We start from the raw sequence: 7,066 nt of genomic DNA on the forward strand, positions 1-7,066 counted from the left end.
TTGGTAACCACAACTGGTGCAGAAAGATGCTGCAGACAAGGGTAGGTAATGGTCTGAAAACTCACAAAATACAACATAGTGTTTCCAGTCAAGAGGTTTACAGGATTAAAATACCAAAATACTGTGTTCTTAACACAGGAGGAATCATACAGATTCCTGATCACAGATTATGGATTTTATGGTCAAAAAATGTGGATTTAGGAGATATTAAACCTGCATACATGGTATTTTAACTTTTGTTAAGATTAAAGTCTTTTGTAGTGCATTTAAGGATATTTTGTCAGCATCTGTAATCATGGGAGCAGTTGCTTGGCATTTTTTCCCAGAGTGACATTCAGCTGTATTCTTAATCTCCTTGCATTGTTAAGGCTTCCTACTTTCGAACTTCTAGTAAAAATATTGTTCCTTACATCAATGTTGGTTCCAAGCACTCCTCAAAAATAAAATAAAGCTTATCAAATGAAAAACCTCACAGAACACAAGACCAGAGACTAGATGTGCTACCACCAGGTGTCAGAATCTGCCAGTGCTGGCTTCACAACAGCTGCCACAGCTGGAAACAAGGCACTGGGGGAAAAGGAGAGGGGGAGTGCTGGAGGGTTCGGGGGTGGAGGGAGCTGATGGATGAGATGGGGGTTTTTTTGCAGTCTTTTCTGTAAACCTACTGTTTTGTAGACACAGCTGTAGCATAAATACTGAGGCATTCAGTATTCTTTCTTAAACACTGAAACCTCTTACATGGAAATAATCTAATATGAATTATTATGGCTACCAAAGTAAAAACAAAAATGTGTTTGCCAGTTAAATGTAAAAAAATATCTCATGTTAATTGAGAAATTGAAATTGAAAATGTCTTTACTGGGAAACCACTAAGCCTTTTTCTCTTGGTGCTGAATCATAATATTTTTCTCCAAAAATCTCTAAATCTCTGTTAGTTTCTGGATTTTTTTTTCCCTGTTATCTTGCAATATCATTTGGAAAGTTTATTTGCTCACAGATTTTTACTCATCTATTGATATGTTTAAAAAAAAAATAAAAGAATCTTCTACCTCTTCTTCCTGTAAACACCTTTTCTGCAGAGGAGAGCAGTGCTCCTCTCTGGGCCCATTAATATTTTCTCCAGCACAGCATTTATCCTGTGCTGTGGAATGTAGGACTCAGCCTGTGACAGAGCTGTTGCAGCAGCAGGGTCCTCGGGCCTCAAGAGGAGATGTAGGTACTTCTGTAGGTTTAGAAGGAGAAATTTGTTCCACCCAGAGGATGTCATGCTCACCTTACAAGAGAACGATGAGGCACTAAAAGAGCACTCCTTTCCAGAGCACCTTTGCATGGACTCATGCAGCTGCGGGGATTCCTGTTTGCCACAGGTGCTTCTCTGAGCACAGGATAAGCTGCAGGAGAACACTTAGAACCCACCAGGCACAGGCCAATGTCTTATTTAAGATGAGAAAGTTTAAATTTGACCACCTTCTGAATCAGCTGTTTATGTTCTTTTCTGTCCTGGAGTCACAGGTTTGGTGTCTCCAGCAGTGAGCTTTTTAACTTTTATTTCTGCATCTGATCTAGGCCATTTGTTGGTGCTCTTTAAGTGATCAGTGGGGAAATGTTTCATCTAGGAAATAATATAAACCTTTTTTCTCCTGTATTTAGATATGGCTTCTTTATGCCGACAATGAGGGTATCAAATATGTCAACAAGATATTGACTGCTACTCTAAAATCAATATATACCCTTTGTCATATCACTGAAATATTTGTTTATCCTAGATATTGCTCTCAGCCATTTATGCTTTAAATTTGTCCAAAAAAAAGTTAATATTATTCTGAGCTTCTTCTCAGCCTTCCAGCTGGATCAGCAGCCACCCATCATGTTCTCTGTTAAAATCATATTGGATTGTGATGGGGTGCAGGGGGGCTGTTCATTTTAATCTAATGAAAGCATCCTATTAGATATTCACTTTTCAGTCTGAGGGCAGCCTGGAAATGAATAGATGAGACTAATGGAATTCTAATGGCCTGTAAAAATGAATCTTCTATTGTGGTATTTTAAAGTTCTAAATGTGTTCTCTTGCTCTCTGAGTGCAGAATATGGGCACAGTGCTTCAACATGTGAGTGATTTTGGTTTTGTTTTCTCAGTATGCATTATGCAGGTGCCTTTAGTCAGACTGCATTCATGGAAGTTGGTAAGCAAATAAACAGAAATATATTTAAGGAACATATTTACACTCTGAAGAGTTTTTATGGCAGTTGGGAGATTAGTAGAAGCCAAGACTATAATTGCTAGTTACCTGTGTGTTTTCAGGCTTAGGATGAGTAGACAGGACTTGGCACATGCTCACTATATGCCCAAAAAAGGATTACAAGTGACATTTTAGAAGTTGACAGCTTAAAAAATAGAGCAGGGTAGCCAAGAATTACAGTGTGACTTCAGTTATTTAATTTATTGACTGACTTGTCTAGTGCCAAACTAGAGCAGTAAAGCACTTAGCTGAAGTGAGACAGATGGTCAGTGAAACAACATTTCTGTGGAGAGTGTTTTTAATCCATTTTTTCACTTCTCTTAGTTTTATTATCACAGTATTGATCCAAACATCGTATTTTGTATCAATTTACATCCCCTGATACGTGATCAGAATAAGAACAAATGTAATCTTTCTCCAAGAAACATGCAATTTTAATAAGCCTTCTGGAGAAAAGAGATATGGCAATTTTCATGGAAAAATAGAGGTCAACCCACAGTAAAATACATATTTAAATCCCTGAAATGCATTATTCTGCATACACATTTCTGTTACATTACCTTTCAAAACATTTTGTTCCTTGTTGCTTAGGAAGATACTAGTAATCCATAATGCAGAAGCTCCTATTTTGAGTTCCACTGTACTAAATGGTACTAAACACGTTGCTGCTAGCCCTGTTTTACAATCTTTCAAAAACAAAGTGGTTTAGAGTTTGGAGACTTTTTCATCATCACAATGAAACTTTGGTATTCTTGTGAATCAGCTTTTAAGATGGAAAATGTTACACTATATTTTTGTGACCAAGTTTACTACTCTGGTTCTAATGAGTAGATAAGCTCAAATGGGTTTTTTTTAGTGTTCTCCACATCCTGCATCTGAGCTCTGGGGCAGTAAAATGGGAGTTTTGGATGCCTACGGCAGCTGGTGGGAGTGCACCTGCACCAATGGCTCCCCTTGGCCATGGCTGGAACGGGCACAGACCCAGTCATGGTCTCTGAGAGCAGCCAAGGTACAGCACACCATGATATTTGTGCAGTGGGTTTGACTGCAATCTTTATCTTATCTCTCTCCTCTATAGGCATGACAGTTCTCAGTGTGGGCTTCAGAAAACATGGACTAACAGATTCTGGTTGTGTAACTTCAACAAGATATCCAAAGCAACTCTTCTAAGTCTAAGAGGGATGAGATAGTGCTAGAACTGTTGTTTATACAACAGACCATGTCTCTGCTTTGACTAAATTTTCCTGATTGAAACTCAAGTAAAATGATAGCAATTATTTAAAAATGACTGTACTATAGAAAGAGTTTCTTGCGAAACAATCTCAACTGCATGCACAAAGTAATGACAACAAAAATTCCCTCCTCCCTATCACAAATAATAAGTTTTCCTTTTATTTCCCCTCTAAAAGAAAAAAAAAAAAAGAATCCTAATAGAATTTCTTTTTTCCTTCACTAATATCCATTATTAGCATTTAGATAATTCACTTTTCCTGGTAATTTTTCTTTGCTTATAATTTTTTAAGTAGGAAATTTTTGAGATTCAGAAAGCATTTGGTTATTATGTTCCTCCTCTGGCCAATAGATGGGACTCTTACCTCTGATATCTCTTGTCTCTTTGATCTAATTGCATAGATAATCATGCAAAAATCATTCTTCAAATCTGAAACATGATAGATATGTTTCATCTCTGAAAAATGTATCTACAAGGGAGCTCTACAGTCGTTGACATCTCAAATGAGCCAGACATGCAGGAGATTGGAGATAGCAGAGCTTGAGGTTAGAGCAGGTTTATCTTTCAGACAAAATGTTTCATTTACAAATTAAAACCACTTATTGTCTGGAGGTTTTTTCCTCTGAGAAGGATGCATATTGTAACAGCCAGGTAACATAATAAATAAAAACCAAACCACCAAACAGGCCAAGTTAATTAGGCGAGTTAGTCATGACTATGTTCCTGTTGCTTTTTACTCTCAGACACAAGAGTGACACACAAATTCCTAAAGAATATTAGGAACTGGCCTGCATTGGAATTGCAAAACTGTATTTTGTTGGAAACACTGCTTTGGGTGATAGATAGTTCCAAGGTGAAATGGTTCATGGAAATAGCTCTTTCCTCTTATTTCTGATGAAATGTAGGTGGGTTTCAGCCTAATTGGAAATGCACCAGCTCCCATGATAGACCTAAGGACTCCTGTGTTCCAGCTTTCCTACTGAGAAGTTATTGGTACAAATACTGGAATATTATCAGTGGCATTTGGAATCGGTGTCCTAAACTTGATGGCAGGGAGTCTGGGATCTCTTTGTGGCTATTGTGGTGTGTGGATAGTTCTTTTGCAGACAGGGACATCAGTGCCTGGAAGACCTGCTGCAGTCAACACTGTGTTCGGAAATTGGCCCTCCAGATTTAATTTCCATTGCTTTTCCTTTTTACAGTGAAATGTTTTGTTTAACTTGTCTTTCTAGGTTTTGGAATAGAAAGAAGAAGATGAAATCCTAAAGCAGAGCTGCAGTGTCCCACAGTGGCATGCATTTTATTTGATAGCCCTCAAGATGGCTGTGAAATGGTGAGCATTTCAAGCAGTTCAAGGGTGTGTTGCTGTCTGCTGCCCTTGCTGCAGCATTGTCCCTGCACATTTCCTTTTACAGCGTTCCCGTGTGTTTGGTTTCCCTGTGGATTGTGCCTTGTGCCTGTCGCCTGAGCACCCTGGGGGATGCTCAGCAATGGCCTGGAAAACACCACACATTAGGGCACAAATGTGAGCATATGCAGAGTGTGTGTGCAACAAACACACAGCAGTGCCCTCGGGGCATTTGCCCAAAATTGATCACATGAACGGGGATGATACCATCAGGCCCCATCTGATGGTGCTGATGTGTGAGGTGGCCATCAGTCAGACTAAGAAGCAACCAGGGGATTGTGCATGACTTTTGGCACAAAGGAGTCACACAGAAAAGATATGAAAGGCATGTAAAAAAGTTGTGACAGAGCTAGGTTTGACACAGCCAGAAGCTGCCCCACCAGCACCAGCAGCTCTGCCCAGGCCACACAGGCACCATTCCTGAGGGTACTGCAGGTGCCCCTGTCCAGTTGGACAGGACAGCAGCACTCTGGACAATGCATACTTGCAGCATGCAAGCCTGTAAATGTGGAGTGCTGGCATTTATGCATTTATTAGCAGTTCCTTATGTGCTGAAAACTGTGGATATTACTGATGTCATCCTAATTTTACAAGAGACTGTCAGGAGGCTTTGCCTCAGTGTGTGCCTGGCTGGACCTCGTGCTTTGAAGGCCCACAGGCAGCTGGAGATCAGTAGCTGCACTCCTGGAGTGTCTCAGCTTTCATTTCATCCAGATGGAGTCAGTTCCACACAGAAAGAACTCAGCACTCCAAAACTGTTCCCAAAGCATGGAAAACAGGCAAATGGAAGTGTTGCTGACTCACCCAGCAGAGCGCTTGCGCAGCGTGTCCCCAGCTGAGCACAATGTGTTCCCATCACATGGATGTCTTGCCACCAGGTCAGAAGCACAAATGACCTGCAGCAGCGGGACATTGAATACCCCAGTGCTGAGCTGCCTGAAAGCAGCACAGCTTTTCAGTGGTGTGTCTGACTCTCACACCCATGTTTCGCTGGCAAAATGAATAATGATGTCATGTTTTCATTCTGTTCTGCAATAACAATACCAAATAAACTTGATGGGTATTCAAATTTATTAGAATTTTATCTATTATTTTTTAAGCTAAAAGCAGTCCTATTTTTAATTGTAGATAATTCAAATCTCAAAAGGCAGGGAGGAGAATCTCTTGGCTACAAAATATGGCAATCCCTTACTGAGACATTGTCACTACTGTCGCCCCCCAAAAAAATCTTTTTTATGTTTTTTTGAGATAATAAGGTATGTCAAGTTATCCTATCTTTGTGCAACAAATGAGCTATTGCAGTTCTGCACTACAGTCAAACCTGTCACCTGGTAAAATTAAATATTTCTATTTTTTTTGGGTTTACAGTCCCAAGAGACTTTCCTTTGAAGCAAGCAAACTCCACCACCTGCAAGCTGTCAGGTGTGCCATTAGTCAAAGGGCTTTTGGCAAGTTGTGCAGCATCCCTCTCAAAAGCACATGAAAAGGAGTGGAGGTTGATCATCTATTGGTTATAAAAGGAAAATAGGAGAAGGGAATTTCTTGATCATGTTGAAGTTCTGCAAACAAAATGTGTCATTCTCTTTAACAAGGACTTTCATTTGTCCCCAGGCTGTCAGCAGGCTGGCCAGACTGCTGAGTCAGATCAGATGTCATCTCAAATGATCAAAAGTTGTGTTCGTTCACACTCACTGCTCTTGGTTTCCCTTTGCAATGCTCTCTAAGTGTTGTTTGCACAAAATTTTGCTTGGGAATTGCTTTAGTGAGCAAATGGGAAAGTGTATGTTCTTTACAAGACAGCTCAATGTCCAGCACATAAGTACTGCACAGCAGTAAATTAGAATAGAATAAGCACAGCATATTTAGGAAGCACACATGTCTCCCCTGTCCCTGTTAGGTAGCACGTGTATCTCTGCTGTGGAGGAAATGTGCTTCCAGCTCACAGAAACACCTCCTCTTGTCACATTTTGTCTAAATTATTTCATTCAATTTTTGAACCAAGCCAACAAGGTTACAGAATATTGAGTTTTCCTGAATCTTTAGGTTGTTAAATATTTCACTTGTGTCCTAAGTGATGGATTTGTTTCTCACCTCCTACTTACCTCCCCTGCATTCCCCAAAACATGATGAAATTTATGACCTGAACATTTAGAGAGATTAAAGGAAATATCTCCTTCTGTTTGACAT

The sequence above is a fragment of the Taeniopygia guttata genome, chromosome 2 (assembly GCF_048771995.1).
Source record: "Taeniopygia guttata chromosome 2, bTaeGut7.mat, whole genome shotgun sequence".
Lineage (NCBI taxonomy): Eukaryota > Metazoa > Chordata > Aves > Passeriformes > Estrildidae > Taeniopygia > Taeniopygia guttata.